The 21,464-nt window shown below is 37.6% G+C and overlaps 1 pseudogene; it reads left to right on the top strand.

The window, feature by feature from the left end:
• The first annotated feature begins 12,091 nt into the window (after nucleotides 1-12,091).
• On the top strand, nucleotides 12,092-13,006 carry LOC141546249 (ELL-associated factor 1 pseudogene; annotated as a pseudogene).
• Nucleotides 13,007-21,464: the final 8,458 nt, after the last annotated feature.

Raw genomic sequence — 21,464 nt, 5'->3', positions numbered from 1 at the left:
TATATGTTTAATTTACTAGAAGCATGGAAGAAACAATGATCTGAAAATGCTATGTGTACTTTTTTTTTTTGGTGTACTGGAACTCTTGTGTATTGTCAAGTTAAGATATGGGCTGTTATGTGTGAATTTCATGTGTTACCTTTTGTCTTACCTAATTACTTTGCTTTACTTAATATATATGGATATCCTGAACAGATCTTAGTTATGAAGAAACTATTAGAGTCTAATCAGCGCGCATTAAATGAACATCGAATACAGACTCTTATAGCTGCAGGACAACTTATCAAGGCCTCTCATTTAGTAACATCGGATTCTAACTACCATTGGTATGATTTCTTATTTAGATCAGGTAGCGCTACCATTTATTTTAATAGTTTAGCTATCCCCATAGTATTATTATTACTCTTTCTAGTTATATTATGTATATGTAATTGTCTTATGTATTGGAAAATGAAATTAATTTACTCTAATTTCACCCCACTAGCTCAGTCCTCTTATTATTTTCATGATCTTAAGGCCAAAATGATTAAGAAATTTAAAATTTCATATTAGGATTATAAGCTCACTCAAATCTAACAGACCTCAGCTTCCAAATTATGGGAGCTTGACCATTCCATGAACTCTGTATATTTTTGACACTAGATGCTAGGAACTAGCCATTCCTAGAGAAGTTTGTGCTCCAGAGAAGAGTGGCTCCCTCCCTGGGCATAGACAATTAATAAAGAACTGTCAAGATACAGACGATACGGAACGAGTCAACTAGTGAAGCCCTCCCGTACCCCGCACCTGCACAGAGGTATGTGTCAAACCCTTAAATAATTTTTTGGTAAAAATCCTTCTTTGTCTATAGACATGATAAGAAAATTAACTAGAATGAAACGAGACAGTTCTTTTGATACAGCTATATCAGTGGTGAATTTGGCTCTTAATGTGATAGAGGAAATGCAAATATATCAAATTCAACAGGAGGTAGCTTTTTTAGCTGCAAGTCTACAACAATTTATGATTAAAAAACAATGCTGCTTGGCGGCATCAAGAAAGTTAGGATCGGATAATGGTAAATAGAATCTCACAGTTATCTGATGTAATGCAAATTGTTGTACATCAACAGGCATTGATGTTGAGATATATGAGAATGCAATGTCACTATAAATATTATCCTTTATGTGTAACTCCTATTCCATTTAATTCTTCTCTGTATAATGATCTTGAAATTATTCTGAAAAATGCTACTTTTATGGCAAATGCTACTTCTGAACTTGCTGCTCAGGATGAGATATTGTTAGCTATGCAAAACGCTACTATAACATTTGAAGATGAGTGGGAACGAAAAGAACATGATTTTATTAATTGGTGGAAAAATGTTAATTTCAATGATATCATGCATTGGCTTATCATAGGAGCTGTTGCTTTCCTGCTGTTATTATTGATGCTTTGTATCCTCCCTTTGTTATTCCGAGTTGTATTTGCTGTAATTCAAAAAATTTTGATTGATATGAAGGCGTCCAATGCTTTAAACAAAAGAAGGGAATACAATTGTAACTGACCGTTGGTCAATGAGTCTGATGCCAAATATTTTTGGTCTTTTGATATTGTTTTTTGATACTACCACTCTTGATGCACTGTTTGTTATATATATATTTTTGATACTGTCATTCTTGGTGCTTTGTCTTCGCCTTTGTCACCCCGAGTTGTGTTAGCTACAAAAGAAAGATCTTGAATTTTGAACCACTACCCTCATATTAAACAAAAAGGGGGAATTGTAAGGGACCTAGAACCGATCTTCCCTGTGCGGAAGGGAGCCGCCCTAATGTCAGTCATCTCCAGGATGTGGTTCCGGGTTGACTAATAGAGCTACATGTCGGTAGATGCGTGGAACTATGAGTTGCTTGGCCATATAAGGAGAAAAACGGCTAGGCATTGCTAAAGGAGCTGGCCCCGTCCACAATGGGAGGAATCGGGGAGGGTCCAAGAAGATTCTGTATAAAAGTAGGGAACAGCAACCGCTCGGGGAAACATTTTGGGGAGCAGACAATAAAGAACAGCTCTGCTACATGTTGGCTCTCTGTTTGCTTATTCCCCGCTCCTGTCTCCGGAGTGGGGCCGGAGACGTCAGAAGGCTGGTGATAGCATGAAGTGTGCAGTAAGAAACTTTCAATTTCCAGTGAAGTTGCAGAGAAGCAGACCCACAACAGTCTGTGGCCAGGCTTACACTAAGGTCTTCATGATTCCATGCCTGGCACTCTATTCACATTGTCACCTAGTTACCTTTTACTAAGAATGGTGAAACACTAAAAGTAAACAAGAGACTATAACCTTAACTACACTTTGTTCTTCTACATTTAGCTAATCATCTTTTCAATGCAACAATGACATCCTTGTTCCTAAGAGTGTATATTATAGAGTTAAACAAAGGAGTCAAAATAGTATAAAAGAGAGAGAAGATTTTATGTTCATGATTAATGGATAATATAGAGGCTTACAAAAGGCCACATAGCGGTTATATGCCATCATATCAAGAAGTAAGCATTCAGGTGCTCCCACAATCAGGAGAAATCCAAGTTGTATAGCACAAGCCAAAAAAGATAGAGTTCTATTCTCAGTCCAAATATTTATCAGCATTCTGGGTAGGGTGACTGATGTGTAACATATTCACAAGAAAGAAAAGTTTCCAAGAAAAAAATTACATGGGGGTTTGGAGATTTGGATCCACTTTGGTCATTACAATGATAAGACCATTTCCTATCAGAATACTCAAGTAGATTACCAAAAATATTCCAAACAGAAACTCTTGGAGTTTGGGCTGATCAAAAACACCAAGGAGAATGAATCCTGCCACAATAGTGAAATTTTCTCCTGCCATTTGGTGTGAATATTTTATGAGTGGAAATTATGAACTAAAGATGGGGAAGCCACTTTTCCTCTTTGGTATTCAGTTTTCTTTCCTATAAAATATGTGATTCAGAATAAAGTATTTTTATGTTCACTTGTCATTATGCAATTTTAAGTTATTTAATCAGAGTTCAATAAATAGGTTTTTTTAAATGCTTGTTTTTCAATTGCACACAAAAATGTCAAGTTCCAATGCCAAATCAAAAAGGACTGCCAATTCTGATTTTTGGAGATTTATATTCTTTCATCCATTTGATTTCAATGCATAAATCCATGATTTTTTTAATATTTATATTGAATGATGGAGCAAGGACTTTTGTTCCAGTTTAAAATCAAGAGCAACTATCAAAAGAAAAAATAGTATCACATGACGCAATTTTTGTTTCTTCTATCAAATTATCATGGGATTTCAAATGGGAAAAGCCCTTTAGGAAAAAAGTTAAGCTCAGACTGAATGATATTAAATGAACTTTAATCTTCTCAACTAAAGCATTCCTTAAGATCCATGCCAACTCAATGACAGCTTTTGAGCTGATAGATCACATATAATTAACTGGTTATGGAAGAGAAAAACAAGAAAATACAATCATTGTCATTGAGCATGTCTGACTTAATGTTATCCACTTTTGTTTTTAAGAAAAAAAAAACATTTTGTGATTAAAAAAAAAACATATTTGTGTGTCTCTCTGTGTGTGTGTGTATTCTTTAACATGTTGCTAACTCTTAAATGTATTAAAAGAAAAAAAATAATTATCTACTAATTCATAGTCAATCGCAGATTTAGAAGTAATGATTACTCAAATAGATATTTTGATAGAAAAAATGTCCTTGTGTTAAAAAAAAAAAACTTGCTATCGCATGAAATTAATTTTTCTAATATTATAAATCCTGATTTGTCACTAATTATAGGCAGCTTACCAACTTATATGTTACACGGTATACACACACACACACACACACACACACACACACACACAAAGTAGTATGTAAATGTTAGTTAAAAGAAAGAAATGAAAAGAATTACACTAGAGTTTCAGAGTATGGTTTTATGACAAATAGCACAAATGTGGGTGATCTAGATAACCTTTAAAAAGACTTTTAACATCTTAAATATTTCCTATATAAACTATGAACAATTATATCTGCCCTGAGAACTTCCCCTTTATGATACATTGCATGTAGAATCTCTGTGGAAAATGTTTTAAAAAAAAAAAAAAAAGATCATTATAATAATGATTATACAAAACTTGCAGATCTCTATTATATTAAATCTTAAAGTAGATTAATTGACTTTTTAATAATAAATAGTTGCTCAAGTATAACCTATCTCAACCTTGAATATTTTCTTCCTTTTTCCTGACCTAGAAGATTTAGTTTTCTTACCTAGAAAAGGAGATATCAGATTATGGTTCTTGAACCCTTTGGATGTTCAACATATGATTATACTGATGAATATATTTAATTGAATTGAAAGAAATAAAATGTTTTTTTCAAAGAAATTCTTGAGCCCTCTTAGAGAATGGAAATTCATGATAGTAAAAGAATAAAAAGCTGGTTACTTTCCTCTTCCACTAGGTAGGGATTTAGTAAATCTTCAATATTTTCAAATATTTATCATCATTATGACTTTAAATTCAAAGAAGCAGTTGTCAACTATAAAGAAAAAACAATTATATTAAAATGTCCATAAGTACTGGAGGAATTTTGTTTGTTTACTTTTTTACTACTTTTTTTTTTTTACTACTTCATAGGCAGAAACCTTGCCAATAAATTCCAGTCCAATATTTTCTTCAGTAATTTTTCAAAACTTGAAATGTTGAGCATAGCTGTAAAAACAATAGAAATTAGACCCTTAGGCAGATATTTAAATCCATAAGAAAGCCTAAAGTTTTATGTTTATTTGTGTTTTATTTCCTCAACTCTGTGTAAAATTTGAGTGAGGATCTGCTGATTTATTACCAGTTTTTGTGGCCGCAGCAGATTGAAATAGTGGTGTGAACTTTTTGGCAGACTTGCTGAAGCCAAAATGGGAAAAAATTAGGGTCTTAATTCTTTTTGCCACAAAACCAGAAATCTTTATGATTAAAGAAGGCAGCCTACATGACATTCCAGAATAAATGCAGAATAATCTCTTTACTCATTGACTTTTCAAGTGTCAAGAATTTCTATAGACAACCCAAATGGGCTTTGAATAAAGTCTGTCCCTTATGTCCATTACCACGTTAAAACATGTTGAATGACTTATAGTCATTAAGGAAGGTATTTGTTTGATTGATAAGACAGCCAGCTTGTTCACTGTCATTACCTAATGTTTCCTTAAACCTTTAATTTGTTTAATTTATTGGCGACATAAAAGTAAAAATTTCAGCTAGCTCATTGGTATGGCTGTTTCCTTAAATATGCTGGAAATTCTTAATGAAGTTATATGACTCTCTATGTAAAGCATTAAGAATTTTGAGTTTGCTGGGGTTGAGAGAATGTCTCATTCAAAACGTTGATAGAATTAAGGAAAGAGAAGCTGAGATGAGAAAATAATTACCTTTTTTCAAATGGTTGTAAATGTCTTCTATGAAGAATATGTTTGAAATTATAGAATGAATTAATAGAGATCGAGAAGGTAGATAGAAAAATGGAAATGTGCTTTTAATTGTCTTCCCCCCAAATGAAAATATTCACTTGGTCAATCACATTCTGTTGATTCTTGTGTTCAAAGCACTTGGAAGAGTTCCTAAAATAGATGGGTTTCCTGCCCTGCTCTGTGGGAACATCTTTTCTTCCAGTTTATTTGACACTTTTTAATGAGAGTCAAATTTTTTTGTGCTCCAAGTTCAGTAAGTTCTGCACCAGTTAATAAGCTAGTGCTTCTGATGTCATAAAAAGAACTCTCAGAGAAGAGTCTGGGGATTCAGTGCCTGTCTTGGCTAGTCAATTTGTTAATTGTGTAACACTTGTCAATTCATTGTTTAGCTCTGAAAGTCACTATCCTTCTGTGCAAAATGGTTCTAATGATACTTGTGTTTCCAAACTCAAGGGATTCATGGGAAAAATAATTTGAAATGGGTCAAATGCTTCATATAGATGAGTTATCATTAATTATATAAAACTGATAACAAATGACTGTTAAATTGTTTGAAATAATAAGTCTAAATATTTATATTCTTTTTTGGGGTGGGCGTGTGGCAGTATCGTCTTTGTGGAAGATAATATTCATCATGTTTCTCCTCTGAAATTTCAGGAAAGAGAGCTTACCTTTAGAAAGAAATATGCCAAAATTAAATGTAGCAAAGGATCATGACAGGAAAGACCCCTTTCCCAATCCAATTAACCTAATTAGTGACATCATCAAATACAAAGAGAAAGCATTCATGTAATTCCTGCAAGGGAGAGGCCCAGACACAACCTGGGAGCCATCCCAACCCTTGCCAGGTACTCCTAGAAACCAACCTGCTTCCAGGCTTGTCCAAGCTTTACAAACAAAGGACTGGAGCCTTCTCATTGGATAGACTAAAAGGACATAACTATCCTTCACCAATAATCAACAATGCTGGCTGCCTGCCACAGGTCACTTTACTTCCTGAAACTTCCTGTATCCCAGGTTCAAAGTTCATTCCTGCATTGAGTAAATGACCTCCCCCAAGGTACAAAGTTCTGGTTACAGGAATCATGTGATTCAGTACTGACAAATACTTTAACCAATCAGTCCCATTCATTGGTAAGAAGGGTGACCAAAAAAAAAAAATAAATAAAATTAAGCAAGACCTGAGTTTGAATCCTTTCTCTGAAGAAAACCAAGAAACCTGCTCACAGAGGAAAAGATTATACAAAAAAGAAACCTCCTCCCAGGGAAGCATTACCACTGTGAGACAATCAGAACTTTACATTTTGGCGCCCAAACTGGGGCAAGCACTTGTCTTAGCCCTTCAGAGGAGTTAGCCTGTACCTTGACATTTTGGCACAAGAACAGGGACAGACAAGATCCTGATTCCAGTGGAAAAGCCTCCCATCCATAACTCAGTGGAAAAGTCTCTCTTTAACCAGAAGCATGAGTAACAAGGAAACTTTGTTAAAGAGCTAAATTAGAATTTCAGTGAAATGGGGCAAATGCCTTCTGTTTCTGTTCAAGGCAAATGTTTAGAGAGCTTTTTCAAGGTTATGAAAAGCCAAGGATTGATTATAATTTTGGAGGAAATCACTGAACTTTTAAAAACTGTGCAGGTTATATGTCCTTGTTTTTCTCTGGAAAAAGAATTGGATCTAGATGATTGGGAATTAGTAGGAGAGCTACTAGGAGAACACTACCATTCCAAACCAAACGCAATTTCCAAAGATACACTTCATACCTACAATTTAATCCAAGTGGCTTTAAAAATTGTTAGAATAAAGGAAAAGAAGAAAGAGCTAGAGGGGGAGGATCCAACTAAGCTAGGTGAAGAAGATGAATCAGATAACAATGGAGTTAAGCACAATTCTGAACATCAGAAGCATTTCCCTTCAGGGAATTAACCCTTCAGGGGCGGTGCAAGAAGTTAGGAGGGGAAGAGGCAGTGACACAAACAGAATCACCTGTTAAACAGCCTATGACAAGATTAGAGAAGGCATTGCTTAAAGCTAAGAGAGAAGGACAGGATATAAGTGATTTTATACATGCATATCCTGTGATTGAAGAGATTGGGTCTGTAGGTCAAAAAAGGAGAAGATATATACCTTTAGATTTGAATAAAATTAAAGATTTGAAAAAAGGTTGCACCCTTTATGGGTTTACATCAACTTATGTTAAAATGTTACTGGATGGTTTGTGTCTTATGAAGTCCTAACCCCGAATGATTGGAAATCCATAGCAAGGACAGGCTTAGAACCTGGACAAAATCTGTTGTAGCTTGTGAAGTGTCATGAATTATGAAAGATCAAAGTCAGATGCAATTTGGAAACAGGAGTTAACACACAATTCACTTTTGAGCAATTAGCTGGTGAGGTCAGTATGGAGGGAATTCAGAACAGATTCAATATACCATGACAGGGTATGAGCAAATTTCTAAGGCTGCAATAAAAGCTTGGGGTTCCCTCCCCGGACAGAAAGCTCGGGGGGAGGCTTTCACTAAAATAGAGCAAGGTCCCAATGAAACTTTTGCGGCTTTTGTGGGATGTCTGCAAACTGCTGTCAAAAGATCTATTGGAGAAAATATAGCTACACACATAAGGACCAGACATCTGGCTAAGAATAATGCCAATGAGATTTGCAAAAGAATTATATGGGGTCTAGACCGAGATACTCCTTTAGAGGAGATCATAAGACTCTGTGCTACAGTGGGAACAGATACTTTTTATACCCAGACTGTGATGAACATGGAAAGAAAGGGTCCCTCTTGGCAAAGGACTTCTAGAGAAATTCGTCAATATTTCCAATGTGGAAAAATTGGACATCTAAGAACTCAGGGTAGATATGGAGATAGAGCTAGAAGACAGGGTGAGAGAAGACCTAAAACTCCATGTCAAAATGTCACAAGGCCTTTGGCTGGGCCTCCGAATGTAGATTGACCCAGGGAAATAAGATGCGGGGCCCAGCTTCAGCCCCCCAAGTGGGGCATGATGGCAGCCGAGGTTACATCCAGAGAAATTTAAGACATGATCAATCTGCCAAAAGGCAATGAGATGGAAGAAAGGGATTGAAATTAGGAAAAATATAGTTGTATGCAGTAGAGACTGCTGAGATATGCCCTGGAGAAGTGAAATCTGTTCCTGTTCAGCCTATGGATCCTTTGCCTCCAGGAAGAGTAGGCTTGATCATTTCACCTTCTGAGAGGGCTTACAAAACAGTGTTCATCCATACACTGATGTGGGTATGTAGAGAACGTGTAGCTAATCTCCCAGTCACTAACATAGGTAGACAATGTGTGATTTATCAACCATGAGAGGTAGTGGCATCAGGCTTATTGTTACATACCCCTAATAAGCAATCAGGTGGCAGTCACCCAGATTCTGACTCCGATGAACAAAATCCAGGAATATATTGGACAGAAGCTGTGACAGCTGACCAAGCTATACTTACTATTTATATAACTGGAATACCATTAGAAGGATTGGTAGACACGGATGCAGTTCTTACAGTTATTAGAGGTGCCAATTGGCCCAGTCGCTGGCCAAATATTAAGGCAGACACCTACATGTCTTTTGTAGGAGGATCAATAGCAGCAGAAGTTAGTGCTATGCCTTTGAGATAGACATTTGAAAATGAAACAGGAGTTTTTACTCCTTTTGTGGTTGAACAAATCCCCATCAATCTGTGGGGAAGAGACATTTCACAACAGATAGGATTACAAGTAAGCACCTTGGCTTTGTAGGCAGGGCTGCTGTTGAAGGCCTACCTGCACTCTCACTGGTTGCTATTCAGTGGAAGGCTAAATCACCAGTGTGGGTAGAACAGTGGCCCTTAAGAAGTGATAAAATTCAGGTCTTATTAGACATAGTACAAGAACAACTTGTCCAAGGACGCTTTTTGGTCTTCTTTATGTCCTTGACATTCCCCAGTATCTTTCGTGAAAAAGAAATCTGGAAAATGGAGGATGTTAACTGATCTAAGAAGAGTAAATGAACAGATGGAAACTATGGGAACTCTTCAGCCTGGACTTCCATCTCCTACTCAGTTGTCAAGAGAATGGCCTCTTTGGCCTATAGACATTAAGGATTGTTTCTATTCTATCCCTCTAGATAAGGAGCATATGAAAAGATTTGCTTTTTCAATGCCTAGTGTTAATTTGGTCGAGCCGTATCAAAGATATGAATGGACAGTTATGCCACAGGGATTGAGAAACAGCCTTACTATGTGCTAAATGTATGTTGCTGCTGCTCTTGCTCCAGTAAGAAAAGCATTTCCAAACGTAATATCGTTACATTATATGGATGATATTTTGGGATGTGCACCTGAGGAACAAATGTTAGAAGCATGTCTAGAAAAGACCATGGAAATGCTAAAGTATTAAAAACTGCATATAGCTACAGAAAAAATTCAAAGACATAATCCTTTTCAATATTTAGGATAGGAAGTATATCCTAAGACACTCACAGTACAAAAGCTTTCTTTAAGAACGGAAAAGTTGAACACCTTAAACGATTTCCAAATATTAACAGGAGATATCCAATAGATGCGTCCAGGGTTAGGCTTAACTACCAATCAACTGAAACCTCTATATGACATTTCAAGGGGAGTGCTTTAAATTCACCATACCAGCTTACAAAAGAAGCCCAAGAGGCTTTGGGAGAAGTTGAACTGGCTTTATCCACTGTGGTTGAAAGAGTCACTCAAAAACCCTTGGAAATATCAGGTTTTGCTAGAAAAGAGGCACCCACAGCAGTCCTTCATGAAGGAGACAGTGTGATTGAGTGGGGGAACCTCCCAGCACCACCAGAACAAAGCCTTATTCCTTACCCAGTGCTTGTGGCTAGAATTTTATTAAAATCCATTAAGAGTGTAGTACATTTATCTGGGATAAGTCCTGAAAAAATATACACATTCTATGTTAATGCATAAATTAATCTATGCTGTGACCATGCCAGAGTGACCAATTTTATTGGCCACAGCTCAAAATTTTGTACATGGTTTTCCATTAAAGATAACCCGGATACTACATAATTGGCAATGGGTTTTTGAAGGTTTCTAAGGCTCCTCTTAAATGAACAACAATATTTACAGACCCCTCCATAGAAAATATTTGTGCTGAATACTGTCATTATTTAACCATAAAGAAAGGAGTCAGGACTCCTTTTCAGTCTACTAAGCAGAATGAATTATTTGCTATCATGCTAGCTCTTCCTTATTACCCAGGATACTTAAATACAATGACTGATTCCGTCTATTCAGTAGGTGTAGTACAAAGAATTGCCACAGCCCAAATAAAATTTGCAGCCTCTAATATTTCTCAGCTCTTTAAGCAACTTCAAGAGCAAGTGAGAAAGCATCCAGGCAAGAGTTATATCTTGCATGTCCACTTACATAGTGGACTTCCAGGTACTACTTTTGATGGAAATTCAAAGGCAGATAGCCTTTTGCATATGTTATCCAGGGCTCCTTTATTTCAGGAAGCACAAGAATGTCATTCTAAATATCATCAAGCTGCTCGAGCTTTACCTTTACAATTTGGAATAACAAGAGAGGAAGCTAGGAGCACAGTAAAAAGCTGTACAGCTTGCCTTCCTTTCCATGCTCCTACACTCCCTCCAGGGAAGAACCGTCATGGTTGGAGACCCACTGAAATCTGGCAAATGGATGTGACCCATTATAAATCTTTTGGCTGTCTGTCTTTTGTCCACTTGGTGGTAGATACCTTTTCAGGCCAACGAGTGGTATTCACTTTGCCCATCAGAGAGAGATAGAAAAAGAGAAAGACCTCAAAACCAAGGAAAAAAATCTAAGAAATATCTGACACTGAAAGAGAATGGCTGATAAGAAGACTGTTAAAGATTCTCTAACACAAGATAAGACTGTGAAAGAATTTTAAAACCTGGAGCAATCATTGGATTTCCTAACACAAGATGAGACTAATGCACAATGGACTTATGGACATTTATTAATTTTCAATTTGTGATTATTTGATCATGTTATTTGTTACATACTTCTAGCATGTGTTATATTGCTATGTTACTATGCGTTTATATAATTATGTGTAATACCTCCCATATTGATGGATTTCTGTTAAAAGGCCATGACCACCCTAGGTTCTAAATCAAAAGAGAGGGGGAGATGTTAGGATTAGAAGGTGAGAACTCAGGTTGTTTAAACAATTCTCTAGCCCAGAGTTCACACCTTTAGGGGTTAACACCTTTAGACTTCTGAAAAGGAGTTTACACATTTAAAGGAGTTTTCACCTTTAAAAGGAGCAAGATGATTGGTTGAAGTATTTCCCACAAGCCCCTGGGTTCTCACATGCTCATTCTCTAGGAGGATAAAAGAAGACAACATGGGGTCTGGGAAGCAGTCTGGATTTGGGAAGGACTAGAGCTGGAGGAGATTCAGAGCCAGCATTCAGGAAGAAGAAGAAGAGGCTGCTGGAGAAGAAAACCAGGAAACCTGTTCCCCGAGAAGGATTCGAACTGAGAGACTATCAGAACTTTACAGAGCAGGACTATACTGAGAGGCAGTAAGGAGGCCGCCCCAGGAGCCACACCAGGCAGTGACTACAGCCAGCTTGAAGACAGGGAGAGAGCCATGAAGAGCACCAGGAACCCGCTGTTGGACGGCAAGGAGCACTGCCTGACTCTCGGGGACAGCTTTGAGAAGAGGCCCAAGTCCTCGTTCCACACGATCCGCTATGATTTCAAGCCGGCCTCTGTAGACCCATCAGGGGAAGGAGAGCTCCAGGTGGGCAAGGGAGACGAGGTCAAGGTCTGGCTGCCTCACTTCCCTGGCGCTGCAGCCCCAAAGACTGTCTTCAAAGGAAACAAAAGACCCTATGAGAGAGACTGTATTCTCATCATTAATCACAATACCGGCGAATGTGTGTTGGAAAAACTCAGCAGCAGCGTTCAGGTCAAGAAGCTGAGAACTGAGGGAGGGAGCAAAACCCAGGCAAGAGTGGAACCGCCCCCTGCACCGGCACCGCCCACTCCCCTAGCATTCCGAGCCGCAGGGAAGACACCTGTTGGGCCAAAAGCCTGTCCAGTGAAAGAGGATGCTCCCGGGGAACTCCAGTTGGAGGACATGAAGAGAGAGCTGAGAGCCGAGATGAATCGGATGGAGACCCTCAGAGACAGCAGCACCTCAGACTCTGACAGCTCCAGCAGTGAAGAGGAGGAGCCTGCCCCAGGTGCCTCGGCCTCCCAGCATCCTCCTCTCCCTCACAGAATCCCTGTGGGGAACCAAAGCAGCCAGCTCCCCGAGACAAACCAGCTGATGAGCATATTGCGAGAAGATTTACAACTCAGTGACTCTGAGAGCTCCAGCACTGAAGACCAGGAGCCTGTCACAGCCAAAGCCTCCTCCTCCCAGCGTCCTCCTCTGCAGTCACCTCACAGAAGCCCTATGGAGAACAGCAGCAGCTGGCTCCCTCGGAATCACCAGCTGATGAGGATATTGCAACAAGATTTACAACTCACTGACTCTGACAGTGACAGCAACGTCTAACCTTGGAACTTCCTGCATCTGTCTTTGTTACAACATCTGGATAGATGAAGGACACAAGCAGAAACCCACCCCAAGGAGAGCATTTGGCCCTTAGTGAGCCCTGAGTCTCACTGAACCTGAGCAGAGTACAAGTGCACTTGTATATATTATGGGAATACACTTTTACCTCAAAATCTGGGTAGCATAAAAAAGTAAAATAAAACAAAAATAAATAAATAAAAACAACTTCCCAGATCTGTTGGAATTATAAGACAAAGTAAAAACAGAAACCCTCACTCAATCACTTTCACCTTCTGAAAGAAACCCCAAATCAGAAATACTCAAATACAGAGTATTCAAATCAAAGAAGAAAAATAATGTTGTGAACAACCAAAAAGAGTTCAAGGATCAAGGAACCCCAGTCAGGATCACACAGGACTATTGTAACTACTGACTTTAACTTATTTAACATATATTGTTCTAGCTTTCATCTAGGGGAGGGGGTGGGGGGAAGGGAGGGGAAGAGTTGGAAGAAAAGGTTTTTCAAGGTCAATGCTGAAAATTTATCTTGAAGATATATTGAAAAATACATCTTGGAAATAAAAAGCTACTAAAAAAAAAAAAAAAAAAAGTAGTGACCTGCTTTCTCAAAGCGATAACAGTAAGAGGTTTGCTGCTGGTTGTGGGATGCGAAGGACTAGCTAGAGAATTTGGCTTCTAGGAAGGCCTGTCCTCCTTCCTTTCTCCACTGAGACAAAGGTCCTTCTGAGCCAGAGAAAGACTCAGAAGTGTTGACAAGGACTGGAAATGAGAAGTTCCATCCTTGACTATTCTGCTGCTGGCTCTCCCTCCTCCTGCACTCCTCAGCTAAGATCAAGACTGGCTCAGATGAGCAGACTGTCACAGACTGCAGCTGTGACTGGGAGAGATGAAGACTTGGGCTGGATCAGACTGACAGACAATGTAAAGGAGACTGTGACAGACACAGATTTTAAAGGAGATGTGATGGAGACAATAACGACTCTTGACTCTATTCCTAATCATGCTCATAGGTTCCTTTCCTCTTCTACTAAGCAGGGATTTAGTAAATCTTTAATATATTCAAGTATTTCTCATCATTATGACTTTAAAGTCATAGAAGTAGTTGTAAACTTTGAATAAAATAACAATTATATTAAAATGTCCAAAACTACTGGAGGAAGTCTGTTTGTTTACTTTTTCTGTCAATTCTTCACTATATCTTACTCCACACATTTCTCTTAACCTTTAATTTATTTAATTTATTGCTGATATAAAAGTAAAAAATTCAGCTGCCTAATTTGTATGGCTGCTTCCTTCAATGTGCTGAAAATTCTTAATGAAATTATATGAATCTCTATTTAAAGAATTAAGAATTTTGAGTTTGTCCCTCACAGGAGCAGGAGCCCCCACCTCTTCTCTGAGCCTTTTGTGGTGGCTGACTTCTGGTTCCCTTCACTTTGCTGGGGCATCTCATTCCCATCCTCCTTGACATCCTTGTCTGGTCTCAGGCCCTAGAATCACCTGCAGCCTCCCTCCAGTGCCCTCCACGCATGTCCTCCAGCCCAGGAGGCTTTCAGGAGGAGCTTGCCCCTGCCTGCTTCCCTCTTTCACGCCACTTCTCTCAGACTTGCACCCATAGCCCTGGCAGAGGGACGTCTGTGGGATGCTGACAGACTGGGCAGATCCACGTAGTGAGATCCCCATTGCCAGATATAAGTGCCAGGGACCAGGAGGAGCTGTGTGAAGGCATTTCTATGCAGCAGTTGCTTCATGACCCCTCCTCTAGCAGAGTGAAGCTAGACTAGCATCCACCATGATGACACTCATTCTTGGAGCAATGCTGCTCATCCTCTGGCCCCAGCTAGTGCCTTCTCATATATATATATGTATATATATATGATACTGATAGGATATATATATATATATATATATATATATATATATATATATATATCCTATCAGTATCATATATATATATATATATATATATATATATATATATATATAAGATACTGCCTGAATATATGCTAGATTTATGACACTAGCAAAGTCACTTTAGTACTTTGTACTTCAATTTCTACTCTTGAAAAGTAGGAATGGTAATAGTATGAAACTTATAGAATTTGAAAATGAGCAAAAAAGACTATCAAACAATCAAAATACTTCACAAACCTTAAAGTATTTTATGCCTCAAAGGGACTTTGATGATCATGTAGTAAGTTTCTTTCATTTTCTGGATAACAAAATTGAGGTTCAAAAAAGTTATACTATTTAAATAAATTCACCAATTGTCAGAGACCTCTGCTTGATTTGAAAATTTAATTATCTGCTTGCATAGCTCTGAATCACTACAATATGATGGCAGTCATATAGATGACTAAGGTGAGATCAATATTACTATTTTTTTGCAACACACATGCCACAGGAAAGAAAAAAAAATGGCCAGAAGTACTCTCTGGTTTTGTTACAAATGAATGAAGAAAATTATTTTGATTGATTTTGTAATAAAACAATATAACTCATTCCCCAAGGGCTTTCAGTGTTAAAAGCTCATTCCTCCCAAGAACTTTATGATAAAGAAGTTGACAGTGCATCTAATTAATTTGTACAAGAAGACCGAACTTTCAGGAAGAATGAAAATGAATGGGCAGCACTCACTCATCTAGAAAGTAGTAGAGTCAAGACTGGAATCAAGATGTTTGAATGAAAAGCCCAAGAGTCTTTCTATAATAACAAGTGGCCTCATTAATATATTTTTAATACTTTGGACTTGGACTCAGAAGAAAGTGAATCTCATTCAAAAATAAAAAGTGACCTTAGTGTAGTTGAGGAACTATCCCCACAGAGCAGAACTGAACAGAAATCTATTTAAAGAGCTTTGGATTATTTGTGTTTTAGAAAGAGATAGTATCCTTATTTTGTTGTTTTTGGAGAAAGAGGAAATTAATTATACATATATAATTATACAAATATCTATCAAAAGAGCAGCTGAATGTGATTTCATCCCATGTGAAAAAGGTAATGATTTTATTTTCATATCTTGAACTTTTCACTTGAAGTTCACTTATAATTAGGCAACTGCCAAATTTTCTAAATGTTCTAAAGATTAACTTTCTTGTGAAGGATTAAGTTGATGGACAATTCACAAAATTATGTGAGCAATCTCCAGAAAAATTTTAGGACAATATTTGCTCAGAATATGTGTTAGAGTGGATTTTTTAAAAAATAGATATTTTAGCATTACAAAAAGAATAAGGTGAGGAAAGTCCTATGAAGTGATAAAGCTTTTTTATAATGCAAAGAAAGCTGCTGGTAATAACCACATTAATGAAAATCAAAAATCAAAACTTTTAAAATCACAATCCAAACAAGACGTAACTACTGAAGGAAAAAATATGGAAAAGTATCAGTAAAATCATCATTATGATATTTTCATATGATTATTCTATCCAATCAGTCCTTCTGTCAATAAATATTACTAAATTCTTGCTATGTGACAATAATGTACTGAAGGAACACACACTTATCCACACACACACAGATATACAGAGAATCGAAATAGAGACCAAGACAGAGACACAGAGAAAGACACATACAGAGAGAGAGAGAGAGAGAGAGAGAGAGAGAGAGAGAGAGAGAGAGAGAGAGACAGAGAGAAAGAGAGAGAGAGACAGAGAGAGAGAGACAGAGAGAGAGAGAGAGACAGAGAGAGACAGAGAGACAGAGAGACAGAGAGAGAGAGAGAGACAGAGAGAGAGAGACAGAGAGAGAGAGACAGAGAGAGAGGGAGAGAGAGAGAGAGAGAGAGAGAGACAGAGAGAGACAGAGAGAGAGAGACAGAGAGAGACAGAGAGAGACACAGAGAGAGAGACAGACAGACAGAGAGAGAGAGAGAGACAGAGAGAAAGAGAGAGAGACAGAGAGAGAGACAGAGAGAGAGAGAGAGAGAGAGAGAGAAAGAGAGAGAGACAGAGAGAGAGAGACAGAGAGAGACAGAGAGACAGAGAGACAGAGAGACAGAGAGAGAGAGAGAGACAGAGAGAGAGAGACAGAGAGAGAGAGACAGAGAGAGAGGGAGAGAGAGAGAGAGAGAGAGAGAGACAGAGAGAGAGACAGAGAGAGACAGAGAGAGACACAGAGAGAGAGACAGACAGACAGAGAGACAGAGAGAGACAGAGAGAAAGAGAGAGAGACAGAGAGAGAGAGAGAGAGAGAGAGAGAGAGAGAGAGAAGAGAGAGAGACAGAGAGAGAGAGACAGAGAGAGAGAGAGAGAGAGAGAGAGAGAGAGAGAGAGAGAGAGAGAGAGAGAGAGAGAGAGAAGATTGAGGGAGAGAGGGGAAGGGATGTGGTATAAATATAAATGAAATTGATATAAATTATAGAGCTATACTGATATTATAGAGATTGAGATAAATAGATTATAGTAACCATATCATTATACTTTGTTTCCTTTCTAATACTTTACATTTTATTTATATTTAGAATGGGTCCAAAAGCTTTACCAAATTGCTAAAGGTGTATATGATAGATAAAAATGATGAAGAACTATTGTTCTATAAAAATTAAGTAGAATATAACATTTTACCAGATGTTCTGTATGCTTCTCTGTGGTCCCTTTCCCTTATCATGCAAAGCTATGACAAGCATTTGCACTGGTAGAGGACCAAGAGCACAGTGGAATGACATCTTCCCACTTCCATCCATCCATATATAAAATATTACCCAAAGAGTTGTTCTAATGACTTAATGTCTAAAAAGTGATTGTTGCAATCCTTCAGTAAGTGATATATTTAATTTTTGCAGCAAACATTAGTAAATGGTAGACCTGAAAATCACAAACTACATATCCCTTGGGGTTGAGAAGAGATTGGAGGTGGCCCTTAATTTGGTTTTAAGCACTCATGAACATACCTGAGAACTCTTTATATCTTCTTCCACTTTATATCCACTTCCATCAGCATATATCCTCGTACAATATCATTGTTGAAGTGTATAATGATCTTGTGGTTCTGCTCGTTTCACTTAGCATCAGTTGGTGTAAGTCTCTCCAAGCCTCTCTGTATTTCTCCTGTTGGTCATTTCTTACAGAACAATAATATTCCATAACATTCATATACCATAATTTACACAACCGTTCTCCAATTGATGGGCATCCATTCATCTTCCAGCTTCTAGCCATTATGAAGAGGGCTGCCACAAACATTTTGGCACATACAGGTCCCTTTCCCTTCTATAGTATTTCCTTGGGATATAGGCCCAGTAGTAGTATGGCTGGGTCAAAGGGTATGCACATTTTGATAACTTTTTGGGCGTAATTCCAGATTACTCTCCAGAATGGTTGGATTCTTTCACAACTCCACCAACAATGCATCAGTGTCCCAATTTTCCCACATACCCTCCAACATTCATCATTATTTGTTCCTGTCATCTTAGCCAATCTGATAGGTGTGTAATGATATCTCAGAGTTGTCTTAATTTGCATTTCTCTGATCAATAGTGATTTGGAACACTCTTTCATATGAGTGGAAATAGTTTTAATTTCATCATCTGAAAATTGGCTGTCCATGTCCTTTGACCATTTATCAATTGGAGAATGGTTTGATTTCTTATCAATTAAAGTCAATTCTCTGTATATTTTGGAGATGAGGCCTTTATCAGAATCTTTCATTGTAAAAAGGTTTTCCCAATTTGTTACTTCCTTTCTAATCTTGTTTGCATTAGTTTTGTTTGTGCAGAAACATTTTAATCTGGTGTAATCAAAATTTTCTATTTATTGATCAATAATGGTCTCTAGTTCTCCCTTGGACACAAACTCCTTCCTCCTCCACAAGTCTGAGAGGTAAACCATCCCAGGTTCCTCCAATTTATTTATGATTTCGTTCTTTATGCCTAAATCTTGGACCCATTTTGATCTAATCTTTGTATGTGGTGTTAAATGTGAGTCCATGCCAAGTTTCTGCCATACTAATTTCCAGTTTTCCCAGCAGTTTTTGTCAAATAATGAATTCTTATCCCAAAATTTGGGATCTTTGGGTTTGTCAAACACTAGATTGCTATTTTTATTCACTATCTTGCCCTGTGAACCTAACCTATGCCACTGATCAACTAGTCTATTTCTTTGCAAAAACCAAAAGGTTTTTGGTGACTGTTGCTGTATAATACAGTTCTAGATCAGGTACCGATAGACCACATTCACTTAATTTTTTTTCATTACTTCCCTTGAAATTCTCGACCTTTTGTTGTGCCATATGAATTCTGTTGTTACTTTTTCTAGGTTATTAAAATAGTTTCTTGGAAGTCTGATTGGTATACCACTAAATAAATAGATTAGTTTAGGGAGTATAAGCTGGCAATTCTTAATGAAATTCTATGAATCTCTATGGAAAGACTTAAGAATTTTAATTTTGCTGGGGGTTGAGACAATATTTAATTCAAAATGTTGATAGTTAGGGAAATAGAAGCTGTGATGAGAAAATAATTACCTTTTTTTCGAATGGATGGAAAATGTCTTCTTTCTATGAAGAATAACTTTGAAATTATAGAATGAACTACAGAGATGGCCAAGGTAGATAAAAAAATGGAAATGTGCTTTTAATTATCTTCCCTCCAAATGAAAATATTCAATTTGTCAATCACCTTCTGTTGATTCTTGTTTTCAAAGCACTTGGAAGAGTTCCTTAAATAGATGGGTTTCCTGCCCTGCTCTGTGGGAACATCCGTTCTTCTAGTTTGTTTTACACTTTTTAATGAGAGTCAAATTTTTTGGGCTCCCAGTTCAGTAAGTTCTGTACCAGTGAATGAGGTAGTACTTCTGATGTCATAAAAAGAACCCTCAGAGGAGTGTCTAGGGATTCAGGGCCTGTCTTGGTTAGTCCAATTGTTAATTGTGTAACACTTGACAATTCATTTCTTAGCTCTGAAAGTCATCATCCCTCTGTGCAAAATGATTCTAATGAAACTTGTACTTCCAACCTCAAGGTGTTCATGGGAAAAATAATTTGAAATGGGTCAAATGCTTCATATAGATGAGTTCTTATTAATTATATAAAACTGATAACAAATGACTGTTAATTGTTTGAAATAATGAGTCAAATATTTATATTCTTTTGGGGGGGGCTTCATGAGAGAGTATCATCTTTGTGGAAGAAGATATTCATCATGTTTCCCCCCTGAAATTTTAGAAAAGAGAGCTTAACTATTGAAAGAATTGTGCCAAAATTAAATGTAGCAAAGAATCTTGACAGGAAAGACCCTCTTCCCAATCCAATTAACTAATCAGAGACACCAACAGGTACAAAGAGAAAACATTTATGTAATGCTTGCAAGGGAGAAGCCCAGACACATACCTGGGAGCCATCCCAACCCCTTCCATCTGCTCCTGCAACCCAACCTGCTTCCAGGTTTGTCCAGGCACTAAAAACAAAAGACTGGACCCTTCTCATTGGATAGACTAAAAGGACATCATTATCCTTGACCAATAATCACCAATGCTGGCTGCCTCCCACAGGTGACATCACTCCCTGCAACTTCTTGTATCTCAGGTTCAAAGTTCATTCCTCCATGGAGTAAATGACCTCCCCCAAGGTCCAAAGTTCTGGGAAAAGGGATCATATGATTCAATACTGAGAAATACTTCATCCAATCATTTCCATTCATTGCTAAGAAAGGTGGCCAAAAAAGTAAAATTAAGGAAGACCTGAGTTTGATGCATTTCTCATACATTTACTGTCTAAATATTTAAGTTTAGGCATTTTGCTTATATCAAATTGAGATTCTTCAGCTGTAAAAATAAAAATAAAAAAAGAAACAAAAGAAACCTATAATGATAGCAGCATGTACCTCATTAGATTAGAATAAGAATCAAATATGTGAATGTCTTTACACTGGTTAATAGGCTTTAAGAATAGAAATTATACAGCTGCTGCTGCTTTTAATACTTGATTGGTTATTTTCTCTTCTCCTAAAGGACAAACATTACATCACTATGTTAGGATCAAATTACAGTGTGTCCAGCTACAGCTGATCAGATCAGAATGAAAATAGATTGCTCCACCCCAGGTTGGGGATAAATAGTGTATAAGCAGAGCATGTCCCTAAACAAGCCAAAAGGCAATCAGATGGAAGAAAGGGATTGAGTTTAGGAAAAATAGAGTTGTATGCAGTAGAGTATACTGAGATATTCCCTGGAGAAATGAAATCTATTCCTGTTCAGCCTATGGATCCTTTGCCTCCAGGCACAGTAGCCTTGACCATTTCACTTTCTGAGAGTGCTTACAAAACAGTGTTCATCCATACACTGATGTGGGAAACTGGAGAATGTGTAGCTAATGTCCTAGTCACTAACACAGGTAGACAAAGTGTGATTTATCAAGCAGGAGAAGTACAAGTATCAGGCTTATTGTTATATACCCCTAATAAGCAATCTGATGACAATCGCCCAGATTCTGACTCCAATGA

The sequence above is a fragment of the Sminthopsis crassicaudata genome, chromosome 6 (assembly GCF_048593235.1).
Source record: "Sminthopsis crassicaudata isolate SCR6 chromosome 6, ASM4859323v1, whole genome shotgun sequence".
In the NCBI taxonomy this organism is placed as follows: domain Eukaryota; kingdom Metazoa; phylum Chordata; class Mammalia; order Dasyuromorphia; family Dasyuridae; genus Sminthopsis; species Sminthopsis crassicaudata.
The sequence above is the reverse complement of the archived record's forward strand: the minus strand, read 5'-3'. Positions and strand labels throughout refer to the sequence as shown.